At 46.4% G+C, this 14,646-nt stretch overlaps 1 non-coding gene across 1 annotated transcript; it reads left to right on the forward strand.

Moving 5' to 3' along the window:
- The first annotated feature begins 3,442 nt into the window (after positions 1-3,442).
- TRNAG-CCC (transfer RNA glycine (anticodon CCC)) lies at positions 3,443-3,515 on the forward strand. The gene has a single exon. It is a non-coding gene; the product is annotated as a tRNA-Gly (tRNA).
- Positions 3,516-14,646: the final 11,131 nt, after the last annotated feature.

Raw genomic sequence — 14,646 nt, forward strand, 5'->3', positions numbered from 1 at the left:
ACATATTGAGTGCAGCACTTTGACAGCATCATCTTTTAGGATTTGAAATAGCTCAACTGGAATTGTATCACCTCCATTAGCTTTGTTTGTAGTGATGCTTCCTAAGGCCCACTTGACTTCACATTCCAGGATGTCTGGCTCTGAGTGATCACACCATTGTGATTATCTGGGTCATGAAGATTTTTTTTGAACAGTTCTTCTGTGTATTCTTGCCACCTCTTCTTAAAATCTTCTTATTCTGTTAGGTCCATACCATGTCTGTCCTTTATTGAGCCCATCTTTGCATGAAATATTCCCTTGGTATCTCTAATTTTCTTGAAGAGATCTCTAGTCTTTCCCATTCTTTTTTTTTTTCTATTTCTTTGCATTGATTGCTGAGGAAGTCTTTCTTATCTCTCCTTTCCATTCTTTGGAACTCTGCATTCAAATGGGTATATCTTTCCTTTTCTCCTTTGCTTTTCATTTCCCTTCTTTTCATAGCTATTTGTAAGGCCTCCTCAGACAGCCATTTTGCTTTTTTGCATTTCTTTGTCTTGGGGATGGTCTCGCTCCCTGTCTCCTGTACAATGTCACGAACCTCCATCCATAGTTCAACAAATGTTATCTCTTCTTATAGCAAATGCAGATTCTTGGGAGAAAAAATTGCTGTCACACCATAGATCCTGTTTATAACCTGCTTGTTACCCCCAATAGCTGATGATGTGAATCTCTTTCCAACATCAAATGTTCCATTATGACCTTTGTATGGGAGATATGGCCTCATTTATCAGTCCCCCACTGACGGATATTCAGGATGTACCCAATATTTCTATTTTTATAAACAATGCTACATGAACTACGACTAAACTAATTTGTGTCCAGCCATCATTATTTCCTTGGAGCCAATTTCGAGAAGTAGAATTTCAGGGGGGTTTTAGGGTAGGCACAATTTTATGATTTTTGATACCTGTTACCATACTGCCCTCCAGAAAGGTTATACTGAGTTCTTTTCCCACCACGAGGGAACCAGAGTGACTGTTTCCCTATATCATCACCAACACTGGTTTTTATCATTTTGGTGCATCTGTAAGCAATTTTCTTGAGCAAGGGGATTTGTTCTGTCTGTCTGATTCAACTGGAACTCCCAGAGGGCAGGGCAGGGAGGTATGAACAGCTCCCGCCGTGTGTAGCTCCCATGCCTAGTACACGCTCTTCACACAACAAACACTCACGAGCTATCTAAACCGAGTCTCCGAAGACAAGAGTGACTTTAAGCGCCCTGAACAGCCAGTTCTTAATAACGCAAAACTGAACAACTAAAAATGGTACCTGGAGAAATTCAGAGACTGTGCACAGAAGAAGGCAAAGGCACTTCCAGAAGCACTGCCCTGGTATTCAGGTCTTAATCAGCCGAAATCAGCCTAGGCCAGGGCCACGTATCTGCCAGCAGATTTGCATGCATAACTAGAGATCTACTCCAGTTTCAAATGCATAGGGGAGCTCTGAGCCAGGAGACGGGTTTCGCGCTGTCACCATTTTGGCGGTGGCCCAGGACACGTCACCTCATCCTTTTGGGCTTGGTGTCCCTGTAGGTTTAGTAATGTTTCCGCCAGAGGTATTTTAACAATCATGGAATATCACCTTCCTCCCCTTTCCAACATTTATTGAGGAAATGTGATGCCTCCTATCCATGCTGGAGGCAGGTTGGCATGTGGGTGAAGAAACAGATTCTGGAGTTGGGCGTTCTGGGTTCAAAACCCTTGCTCTGTAGCATCCTCACTATATGAATTTGGACAATGGGACTCCTCTGAGACCTGTCCCCAAAGTTTTTGGTACCAGGGACCAGTTTCAGGGAAGACCTCCACGGAGCAGGATGGTGGTGGTGTGGGGTGGGTGGGTGGTATCCGGACGATTCAAGTGTGCTACATTTATTTTGTACTTTATTTCTATTATTATTACATCAGCTCCACCTCAGATCATCAGGTATTAGATCGCACAGGTTGGGGACCCCTGCCTTAGAGGGTTTGGTGGACGGATTAAATCAACTCATCTATCCAAATCCCTTAGGACAGTGCTTGGTACACAGTGAGCACTGTCAGCAACGACTTGTCTGGTTTAAACCTTGTGGTATCACTGTGAGGTAATGATTACTTTTCCACCTTAAAGACGGGGAATGAGGAGCATAGACGTCACACAGCTGGGAAGGATAAAGCCTGCCCTGAGCTCACGATATCTCACTCAGGACTTTTCGCAGAAACCTGAAATAGTAAAGCTGGAAAACTCCTTCCAAGTCATCTCATCCAGTCTTGACGAGCCCAGAGAGTGGAATGGACTTGCCTACGGACACGCACCCAAGGTACTTGACCGAGCAGGGCCTGGGCTCCAGCCTCCCCATGGCTGCTCGGGACCCTGCTGCCTGGTGCCCAGAGAAAGACGCCTCTGTCTCTGCCCAGTCACTGCCCTCCCTCCTGGGCAAGGAGAGGAGCCCAGGAGCTTGTGGGGACTTGATCGACTCTCCGGCCAGGCACAGACCAGGTGCTCAGAGAAGCCACTGTTGTCGCTGGCCGCTCCAATTACTCCTTTTGTGCAGGGATTCCAGTCTCGGGTCTCCTCCCAGGGAGACGGTCATCCACCAGCTCCTGCCTGGACTTGTCCTCTCTGGAGCTCCCCTGGGTGCCAAGGAAGGGGGACTGTGAGATTGGTTGCTCTTGCTGCCAGGCCCACGCTGCTCCCTGTTCAGACTCAGCACTGGGCAGGGGGTGTGAGATCTTGGGAGAACGGGCCCCTGCCCCTCCTCAACAGCTCACTCTTTCCTGCCTTGTTCTTAGGCTGTCTTTATAAAAAACGATACATTTAACCTAACATATTAAAATTATTACTTCAGTGTGTAGTCAATATACATAAAGCATTAATGCTGCTGCTGCTAAGTCGCTTAATGAGGGGAACTTATTTTTTTTGTACAAATTGTTAAACTCTGATACGGATTTTAATACTACAACACAGCTCATTTTGGATGCTACATTTTCAAGGGCTAGGGACCAAAAAGTGGAAAAATCTACATGTCCACCAACTGGTAAATTAACAAGAGGTAGTATATCCATACAGTTGTTTACTTCAGTTTAGTCACTCAGTCGTGTCCGACTCTTTGCGACCCCATGGACTGCAGCACAGCAGGCTTCCCTGTCCATCACCAACTTCCTGAGCCTACTCAAACTCATGTCCATCAAGCTGGTGATGCCATCCAACCAACTCATCCTCTGTCGTCCCCTTCTCCTGCCTTCAGTCTTTCCTAGCATCAGGGTCTTTTCCAATGAGTCAGCTCTTCACATCAGGTGGCCAAAGTATTGGAGTTTCAGCTTCAGCATCAGTCCTTCCAATGAATATTCAGGGCGGATTTCCTTTAGAATAGACTGGTTTGATCTCCTTGCAATCCAAGGGACTCTAAAGAGTCTTCTCTAGGACTTCCCTGGTGGCCCAGTGGCTAAGACACTGCACTCCCAATGGAGGGGCCCCAGGTTCAATCCCTGGTCTGGGAACTAGATCCCACATGCCGCAATTAAAATAACCCTTGTGCAGCCAAATAAATCATAATAAAAGCTTTTATTTAAAAAAAGAGTCTTCTCTAACACCAGAGTTCAAAATTATCAATTCTTTGGTGCTCAGCTTTTTTTATAGTCCAACTCTCACATCCATACATGACTACTGGAAAAACCATAGCTTTGACTAGATGGACCTTTGTTAGCAAAATAATGTCTCTGCTTTTTAATATGTTGTCTAGGTTGGTCACAGCTTTTCTTCCGAGGAGCAAGCGTCTTTTTATTTCATGGCTACAGTCACCATCTGCAGTGATTTTGGAGCCCCCAAAAATAAAGTCTCTCACTGTTTCCATTGTTTCCCCACCTATTTGCCATGAACTGATTGGACTGGATGCCATGATCTTCGTTTTCTGAATGTTGAATTTTAAGCCAACTTTTTCACTCTCCTCTTTCACTTTCATTGTTCAGCCTTAAAAAGGAATACAGTACAATAGGAGGAAAGCTTGGAAAAAACAGAGGCTAAGGGAAAGAAACCAGACTCAAAAGACCATATATATATATATTGAATGATTCCTTTTATGTGAAATGTCCAGAATAGACAAATCCATAGAGAAAGGAAACAGATGGTGGTTGTCAGGGGACTAGGAGTTGGGGCGTGTGGAGTGGCTGCTACTAGGGACAGGGTTTCTTTAGGGGGTGATGAATTGCTCTGGAATAAGTGTGATGGGTGTATAACCTTGTGAATACACCGATAGCCATTAAGTTGTATACTTTAAAATAGTGAATTGAGTGGTATAGGAATTCTATCTTGATTTTAAAAATGATATATTAAAAATAAAATGTAGTCATACCAAAACAATGAAATTATCTTTTTTGTCCTTTTTCAATTTATTTTTCATATTGAAGTCTATTTGATTTACAGTGTTGTGTTCATTTCAGGTACTAACAGACCTACAAAGTGATTCAGGTATATATATACATATCTCTTCTTTTTCAGATTCTTTTCCCATGTAAGTTATTACAGAGTGCTGAGTAGAGTTTCCTGTGCTACACAGTCAAAAAAAGTAAAAGTTAAATCACTCAGTCGTGTCCTTGCGACCCATGGACTGATTCTCCAGGCAGAAATACTGGAGTGGGTAGCTGCTCTCTTTTCCAGGGGATTGTCCCAGCCCTGGGATTGAACCCAGGTCTCCCACCTTGCAGACAGATTCTTTACCATCTGTCCTTGTTAATTAGCTATTTTATATATAGTAGTGTGTATATGTTAAACCCAAACTCCTGATTTATCCCCCCCCACCCTTTTCTCTTTGGTAAAACCATACATTTGTTTTCAAAGTCTGTGAGTCAGTCTCTGTTTTGTAAATAAGTTCATTTGTATCATTTTTTTTTTTTTTTAGATTCCACATATAAGTGATACTTATATGCAGAGTACATCATGAGAAACGCTGGGATGGATGAAGCACAAGCTGGAATCAAGATTGCTGGGAGAAGTATCAATAACCTCAGATATGCAGATGACACCACCCTTATGGCGGAAACTGAAGAAGAACTAAAGAGCCTCTTGATGAAAGTGAAAGAGGAGAGTGAAAAAGTTGGCTTAAAGCTCAACATTCAGAAAACAAAGATCATGGCATCCAGTCCTGTCACTTCATGGCAAATAGATGTGGAAACAGTGGCTGGCTTTATTTTTGGGGGCTCCAAAATCACTGCAGATGGTGACTACAGCCATGAAATATAAAGACACTTATTCTTTGGAAGAAAAGTTATGACCAACCTAGACAGCATATTAAAAAGCAGAAACATTACTTTGCCAACAAAGGTCTACCTAGTCAAGGCTATGGTTTTTCCAGTAGTCATATATGGATGTGAGGGTTAGACTACAAAGAAAGCTGAGCACCAAAGACTTGATACTTTCTAACTGTGGTGTTGGAGAAGACTCTTGAGAGTCCCTTGGACTGCAAGGAGATCCAGCCAGTCCATCCTAAAGGAAATCAGTCCTGAATATTCATTGGAAGGACTGATGTGGAAGCTGAAACTCCAGTACTTTGGCCATCTGGTGTGAAGAGCTGACTCATTTGAAAAGACTCTGATGCTGGGAAAGACTGAAGGCAGGAGGAGAAGGGGATGACAGAGGATGAGATAGTTGGATGGCATCACCAACTCAACGGACATGAGTTTGAGTCAACTCTGGGAGTTAGTGATGGACAGGGAGGCCTGGTGTGCTGCAATCCATGGGGTCACAAAGAGTCGGACACAACTGAGCGATTGAACTAAACTGATAAGTGATATCATATGATATTTGTCTTTGTCTGAATAAAGCTGTTTTTAATAGGAAAATGTTTTACACTGATTCCGTTTCTAGGTTTAAATGTAAATTAATTAAAATGAAATGAAATTTAAGATTCAGTTCGTCAGTCACAGTTGCCACATTTTAAGCCGCACTAGGCAAGTGGTGTACCAGGGCTTCCATCCTGGATGATGCAGCTTTGAGGTATGGCCGCTCCAGGTCACCACCTGAGACTCCAACTGGCATCTTTATCCCTCTCTGGCCTGGGTAAATCCTGAAGGGACCGAGGGCAGACAGGACCAGGACACTGAGGTGAGTGAATGAAGCTGTAAGAGCATACGTGTCTTTTCTTCCCCACCATATGTGAAAGCATGTCAGTTTTATCACTTTTCCAACAACAGCTCTTACAGGTGAGGAAATCCAAAGAATGTCAGAACCAGAAGGAATCATCGAGATAACCAATTTCTCAAAAAATCGACAACAAGTACACTGTTTGTAGTGTAGAAACCGTGGGTTTTGACTAATGTAGGCTGTTGTGTGTCCTCCACCACGGTCAAGATGCAGAAGAGTGCTGGCCCTCCCTAAGTCCCCTCTCGCCGCCCTGTTACTGTTTGACGCTCCCACTTCTGCACGGCACGAGAGCTCTCCTACTTGACTTCTGCAGCAGCCCTGTGTGCTGGGCACACGGCTCTCCTTTGCTCAAGGCTACTCAGCTCTCAGAGCCTGTGCTGGGATGTGAACCCAGATCCACCAGCTCCTGAGTCCGCATTCTTTTTTTTTTTTCCCCCTGCCCTGGACAGCATGCAGGATCTTAGTTCCCCAACCAGGGATCCAACCTGTGTTCCCCTGACACAGGTTGGGAGTCTTAACCCCAGGGCCGCCAGGGAAGTCCCAGAGGTCATGTTCTTATTGACAACTTTCCAAGATTCATTTACTGAGTGCCCACTGTGGAGCTGGTATTCATTCAAACACTGTTTCCCTCAGCCCCCTTCACACAAGCCTTCCTTGGGGTGAATATAGTCTCCTGGGAGGTCGCCTCCCTCTGAAGTTTGCAGCCTGTCGGCTGAAACAGCAGCAGGGCAGCAAGACTGAGGCAGCACTGGGCCTCTCAGAAGGCCCTCCTTGCAGACCACGGTGCTTTGTGAGTGGAAGGGAGGCCCAGGAAAACTTCCGGGAAGCAGTGGCTCCAGTAGCTGAGTCCTGCTTGGAGGGCATTTCTCCTCATCTCCTGGGAACTACCATCTGGGGTTTCAAAATCAGTTTTCAAACTTCATCAACCAAAAATGCTGTTTTACTCCTAAATGACTGGTTGTCATCTTCCCAATCTTCTAGATCTTTTTTATAAGCTCTTCTCCTTCCTTAAAGTGGGGTGATACCAAGACTTCACCAAGGCTTAACTTCAGGTGAGGAGGAGGCAGGCCATTTTTGAGAAAACTGGAGACACTTAGACCAGAAGCTTCTCTCTGAGGCCTGGCCTTCTCCTGGCTCTTGCAGAAGACACAGCCCCAGACAGACGGAAGAGAGAAGCCTGGTTCCACACTCAAGATTCTGCTTGTCTCAACCCAGGTTTGAACAGAAAATTTTTATAAACAAACCCCCTCTGAGAAACAGATAGTAATTCTAATCCCTGGCCTTTCAGGAGAAAGCAGAGGTTAGGGAAACCAAACATTTTAGGGCTGTGGAAAGACAGCCTCTCCCACCGCCGCGCACTTCTGTGACAGCTCTCACTATGGGAAGAAGCCAGGTCTCAGGCGGGAGGGGAATGTGCTACAAACACAAATAATGAGCGATAATTTCTCATTAGCTACAACCCCCTGGGCTTGGGAGGCAGGGTGGGTCTAAATTGAGGAAGGAGGGATAAAAGTGGAAATTAGCTACTGACATATAGATTTTTTGTCTGCATCTGAGAGACAGTTTAAACTAAGTCCAGGTTTGAATAACCATGGATATCCTGGGGTTTGTGGATTTCTCTTTAAAAAAAAAAAAATCTAATGTATGTTTGTTGGAGAAATTTTTTTAATTTATTTATTTTGATTGGAAGCTAATTACTTCACAATATTGTAGTAGTTTTTGCTATACATTGACATGAATCAGCCATGGGTGTACATGTATCCCCCATCCTGAAGCCCCCTCCCACCTCCCTCCCTGTTGGAGAAATTTTTCAAAGTTACCAAAGGCAATCAATAACTAAAAAAATTTTTTAATATTTTATACCACCGTTCAATGCTAATCTTTTAAACCTTCCTAACTGTACTTCTGTCCATAAGTGGAACTTTTTTTTTCCACCAAAAATATGGAATTGCACATCAGCCATTGTGCTTTATAAACTTGCTTCCCCCCGTCCCGTAAAAAAAATAACCCTATCAATGGTTTGGCTTTGTTGTTGCTGTTTTCAGGATGACCCGATCAGTAGTTCTTGGGCAGACCAGGTAAATTATTAATACAACCAGAAATGACGGCCCCAGTATCCTGGGAGAGGAACACGGAACGCACAGCAGCTTCAGGGCGGTGTGTTAAGGAGATAAACTCTTCCTTCGCTTCTCATTAAGCGCGGCTGTTAAAACAGCCGAGGTCCAAGATGAAAGGGAAGAGGTGTCAGGGCTGAGTCAGCACCTGGATTCGCCGGGCCTGCCACCTGTTTTATTAAGCTTGCCGGTGTGTGGAACGCCATGGAATGAAAAGAAAGGCGTTTTTGTTGCCTGGGACTGTGTCCCCTCACCTCCGACCCTTCCCCCGACCCACCTCAGCCAGAGAGAAATGGAGGGAAAAGCGCCCCCAAAGTGAAAAGCTGCCCCACAGACCTACCTCAGAAACCAGGGAGCTCAAAAGAGCTGTAAACGAGGTAGAACTCTGCTACCCAGGTGGAACCAGTGGTAAAGAACCCGCCTGCCAGTGCAGGAGACGGTTTCAATCCCTGGGTCGGGAAGATCCCCTGGAGGAGGGCATGGCAACCCACTCCAGTATTCTTGCCTGGAGGATCCTCATGGACAGAGGAGCCTGGTGGGCTACAGTCCATGGGGTCGCACAGAGTCAGACACACTGAAGAGACTTAGCACGCATGCACCTTTAGAGACCAAACTTGAGGCCTCTGAATTTTGAAAGAAGTGTGTGTACAGAATCCGCCTAGTTCCACGCTGGTCATATGTGGTGTTTGCCCTCCATGGAAGGAGCTGGTGGGCTGGTGGCCCGCGGGAGCAAGAACCCCTCTGGGCCTGAGCTGACGTGGTTCCCAGTCCATCCACTGGAAGGAGGTGGGCATCTCGGCCCCTTATCCCGTGCTTTGTGCTTTCCAGTGGAAACACCAAGTTGTCTGGCACAATGCCAAACTGTGCAAGGCCATAAAGGACCTATAAAAGTCCTAAGACAGAATGCTCAGGAAGGAGGAAGCGCTAATTAAGGAAGTCCTGAATATGCTAAGCCCGCTCATTAATAAGAGAAACACAATAACAGGCAAAGTGGAGAAGCTCATAAATTAGCGAAGAAGCCCCAGCATAGTGCGGGTGGGGCCCAGCAGATGGGAATCGGGGTTCATTTTGGGGCTTAATGGAGCCCTCCCTGGGCCTTGGCATTGCCCAATGCCAGGTGTGGTATTTCCTTCCTGGCTTGCCGGGAGAGGTGAGTAAGTTGGAACAAAACGATCGTAGCATAGTCACCACCAGCCAGGGTGATATTTGCTCTGGGCCACAGAAGGAAGTGGGTCACAGGAGATGATCAGCTTCGGTGCTCTGCGTTGGAGAGATGCTCGCAGATCAGTAAATAACTGTCCCCTCCCTCTTTTCTTCCCTATTGCGCATCTTCCCCTCCCAGATAGTCATCACGGAAACAGGAGACAAGAAAAGGGAAACAAGGACAGGATGACACAGGACTTCTAAAACCCCTTTCCCTCTGAGAGCTGCAGGCTTTACCCTGTGGTCCCTGCCAGCCTCCTGGCAAAAGATCAACACGTTCATCTAGAGAGAAACTCAGAACCAGAGAGGTTCAGTGACTGAATGCCACTCACACAGCCAACCCAGGGATCCATTTCATTTGCTCTCCATTCAAGATCCTATTGTTTACTGTACGGCTGGCAACTTGATGGCTTAATAAAAGCAAAATGGAAACCCTGTGACTCAGTCCACTTCTTCATGACTCAGGGTCTGGACAAAACTGAAAATGTCACGTGCAGCAGGTCTAATAGCAAGAGGTTTCCTAATGCTCTGTCTATATCTGTGAAGACAGTGATTTCCGTGTTCTTCATCGATGCAGCCTAACAACAGCAGTGATTGAATGATATCTGACTCTTGCTGAACCCCTATCTGTCTCAGGCACTTAGATCCATTTTCTCAGCTAGTCCTTGCAACACACGTGGGAAGAAACCCAGGCTCAGAGAGGAGATGTGACAGCCCAGGATGACACAGGTCAAAGCCAAGAATCAAACCCAGGGCTCTTGGGCTTCGGAGGCCAGGTTCCTAACTGGACGATTACAACCAGATTTTGGTTCCATGTGGGATGCACGCTGGGGTGGAGGTTAGGCTCCTAGACCCTGGGGCTGGACAGACCTTGGAGCCTGTTTTGGCCACCACCTTCACTGAGGATCACTTGGCCTCCCTGAGCCTCAGTTTCTTCATCTGAAAAATGGAGGAAATGACGCCCTGTGTGAGGATCAAAATGAGATACTTCACATAAAACGCCTAGCGCACATAGTAGTCAGTCTCTGGGCTGGGAGTGCTGGCTTCTGGGGGCACCCAGGCGGGAGGGGCCGGGGAGGGGCCCGCGGAGCCCTTAGAGGAGCCACAGAAAGCACTGTTCATCATCCACAATTTCAGTGAAACCCATAATTATAATCCCTCCTGTCAGCCCCGGGGCAGCGATAGGATCTTTGCTGCTCTCCAGGGTCAAGTCTGATCGCTGCATGGATGGGCAGACACAGGGTTCCGAGGGAGACAGATGGGAACAGGTGGGAGGGGGCACCTTTCTCTGAGGCAGGGGTGGGACACACCCAGAACCACACCGCGGGGCACCCACCCAGGCCCCTTTCACAGGAGATCGCACAGTGAGATCGAAAGCCTTGGAGTTCCTGTGCAGCTTTGTTTGTTTTTTCCCCAAGAGCTCATACGTAACGTGCTGAATTTGAGCTAAATTAATGCTTAATAGCAGCTTTTGTCAATTGAATTCTTACCATATACCAGGCTCTGGGATAGGGCATATTCTAAGTAGTCTCTGATTTAATCCTCATCACAGACCCGTTGGGTGGTACCAATTGCTCATATATCTGTAGCAGTTACTACACGCTAGACATTGTCCTAAACACTTCACGAGCAGTCATTTATCCAGTTGTATGAGGTAGGTTCTATAATTATCCTGTTTTTACAGATGGGGAAACTGAGGCTCAAAGATGTTAAATAACCTAACCTGCTTAAGGTCCCCAGGGCTAGAAAATGAGAGATCCAGGACTCAAAGCAGGGCAGTGCGGACCTAAGCAGGTGTACCTCCTCCACTGTAAGACTTCTGTACCCTGTGAACGGCTGTTTGTCCCCATTTGATGGGTGAGCAAACTCAGGCTCAGAGATGATCCACAGCCAATCAATGTCAGAATCAGGAACTGGCGCCAGAGCCCCAGCTCAAATCATCATCCCAGACTGGCGTACCTCCTACCTCCTACCTCCCAGGCGGTCTTCCTTCAGGTGGACGCGGATGATATGACTGGGAGAGAAGCGAGGGGCACACAGCCCCAACCCCAGGAATAATCCACAATCACAGGCCAGCCTGGGTGAGGTGCCATTATTCTCATTTTATGAAACAGAAAAATGTGGTCCAGGAGGCGAGGTCCCTGCCTGGCTGGAGAGTGATGGGGCTGCTCCCATCACTGCTGACCGGAAGCCCTCCTGTGTCCCCTATTCCAGGCAAGGGGTCTGCAATTGTACTGTAAGGAATTCTCTATTTGGTCTTCAAATCATTTGAAAAGTATTTGTTGAAAGAGAAGCCACTGCAATGAGAAACAGCTAGAGAGTAGCCCCTGGGCACCTCAACAAAGAGCTAGTGCAGCCAAAAATAAACAAATACATCTTAAAAAAAAATAAAGAAATAAAGGCCGTTTCTTAAAAAAAAAAAAAAAAAAAAAAAAAGCGTTTGTTGAGCAGCACCCTTGCTGTCTCCAATTTTCTTGAAGAGATCTCTAGTCTTTCCCATTCTGTTGTTTTCCTCTATTTCTTTCTGTTGTTCACTTAAGAACCCTTTCTTATCTCTCCTTGCTATTCTCTGGAACTCTGCATTCAGTTGGGTATATCTTTCCCTTTATTCTTTGCCTTTCACTTCTCTTCTTTTCCCAGCTATTTGTTAGGCCTCCTCAGACAAACCTAGACCGTATATTAAAAAGAAAAGATATTAAATTTGCCAACAAGGTCCATCTAGTCAAAGCTATGGTTTTTCCAGTAGTCATGTATGGATGTGAGAGTTGGACCTAAAGAAGGCCAAGGGCTGAAGAATTGGTGCTTTTGAACTGAGATGCTGTAGAAGACTCTTGAGCGTCCCTTGGACTGCAAGGAAATCAAATCAGTCAATCCTAAATGAAATTAACCCTGAATATTCACTGGAAGCACTGAAGATGAAGCTGAAGCTGAAGCTCCAATACTTTGGCCACTTGATGCAAAGAGCCAACTCATTGGAAAAGACCCTGATGCTGGGAAAGATTGAGGGCAGGAGGAGAAGGAGGTGACAGAGGATGAGATGGTTGGATGGCATCATTGATTCAATGGACATGAGTTTGAGCAAACTCCAGGAGATAGCAAAGGACAGGGAAGCCTGGAGTGCTTCCCTGGGGTCGAAAAGAGTCAGACACAACTTAGTGACTAAACAACAACAACCCTTGTTCCCGGCGTTGTACTGAGTCAGGAGTTTTTAAGCTTTTGTGAAGCTCGGAGAAGGCACTGGCACCCCACTCCAGTACTCTTGCCTGGACAATCCCATGGACGGAGGAGCCTGGTGGGCTGCAGTCCATGGGGTCGCTAAGAGTCGGACAGGACTGAGCGACTTCACTTTCACTTTTCACTTTCATGCATTGGAGAAGGAAATGGCACCCCACTCCAGTGTTCTTGCCTGGAGAATCCCACGGACGGGGGAGCCTCATGGTCTGCCGTCTATGGGGTGGCACAGAGTCGGACACGACTAAAGCGACTTAGCAGCAGCAGAAGCTTGGGAACTTCAAGAGAGGTCCTCAGGCAGGGTCTGAGGAGTCCCCCTGGCCCCCTTCCCTATCTCTATCCAGAACTGCTTTTCTTGTATTTGTTTTAAACTGAAAGTGTTAGTTGCTCAGTCATGTCTGATTCTTTTCGAACCCATGGACTGTGTAGCCCTCCAGGCTCTTCTGTCCATGAAATTCTCCAGGCAAGAATACATGGGTTGCCATTCCCTTATCCAGGTGATCTTCCCCACCCAGGGATCAAATCTGGGTCTCCCTCATTGCAGGCAGATTCTTTACTGAGCAGTAAAGAATCTTTTGGAAAAAGAAGTCTACCCTTAAATATGCTTGAAAATTACCATGTTTGGTCCTGGGGCCTGAGAGATGATGTGACATATTTCTGGCCTCAAAGAGCTGTCAGGGGACAGACACAGACAAATCCACTGCAGTACAGCAGCAAGCTTAGTCACCACCCAGGTTGGTGTGAAGAGCAGAGACAACTGGAAACAGGAAGTAGTTTGGGGACTTCCCTGGTGGTTCAGTGGCTAAGACTCTGCACTCCCAGTGCAGGGGAGCAGGGTTTGATGCCTGGTCAGGGAGCTAGATTCCATATGCTGAAACTAAAATTCCTGTATGCCGCAACTAAGACGCAGCACAGCTAAATAAAAAAAGAAGAAGTGGTTCACTCTGGGGCAAAGGAGGGGGCTGAGTAGTTAGGGAACGTTTCTTGAAGGAGGGGGATTTGAACCAAGTTTGCAAGGATTGGATTCTCTGTACAGCTGAGATGGGAAAGCCCATTTCAAATATAGTAGAACAGCAAGGCAAAGGCACAGAGGTGTGATGACAAGTGAGGTACACTGAGGGACCTTGAGTCCTGGACTCCAAGATCTGAAACACCAGCATGTTATTAGCAGCTAGTGGCTGAACATTAATTTATGGAGCAGGTGACTTTTAAACCGTCGCTGACTTTTTTAAACAATTTTTTTTTTAAGATTTATTTATTTATTTTATTTTTTGGCTCTGGTGGGTCTTTGTTGCTTCACTCCAGCTTTCTCTAATTGCAGCGGTCGGGGATCACTCTTCATGGCAGTGATCAGGCTTCTTGTTGCTGTGGCTTCTCTTGTTGCCAAGCACAGACTCTAGATGGCTCCGGCTTCGGTGGTCGAGGGGCTTCCCTGGTAGCTCAGCTGGTAAAGAATCCACCTGCAATGCAGGAGACCCCAGTTCGATTCCTGAGTTGGGAAGATCCCTTGGAGAAGGGAAAGGCTACCCACTCCAGTATTCTTGCCTGGAGAATTCCATGGACAGAGGAGTCTGGCGGGCTATAGTCCATGGGGTCGCAAAGAGTCGGACACGACTGAGCTCAGTAGCTAAGAACTCTAGAACGCAGGCTCAGTAGTTGTGGCTCAGGTGGGCTGAGTTGCTCCGAGGTATGTGGAATCTTCCCAGATCAGGAATCGAACCCATGTCCCTTGCATCGTAAGGCAGATTCTTAACTGACCAGGAAAGCCCTAAACTGTCATTGACTTTTACTGTCAATATCCTCCTTGTATCCAAGAGTTCATTTACTATGTCAGTCTCTGTGCCAGGCTGGGGGACAAGAGCATGAGCCAGACAAAGCTCCCTGCTCTCCAGCATCCTAAGATCAGGGGTGGGGAGTGGTGCAGTTCAGGCTGCTGGTAGATAAG

The sequence above is a fragment of the Bos taurus genome, chromosome 2 (assembly GCF_002263795.3).
Source record: "Bos taurus isolate L1 Dominette 01449 registration number 42190680 breed Hereford chromosome 2, ARS-UCD2.0, whole genome shotgun sequence".
NCBI classification, from domain to species: Eukaryota; Metazoa; Chordata; class Mammalia; order Artiodactyla; family Bovidae; genus Bos; species Bos taurus.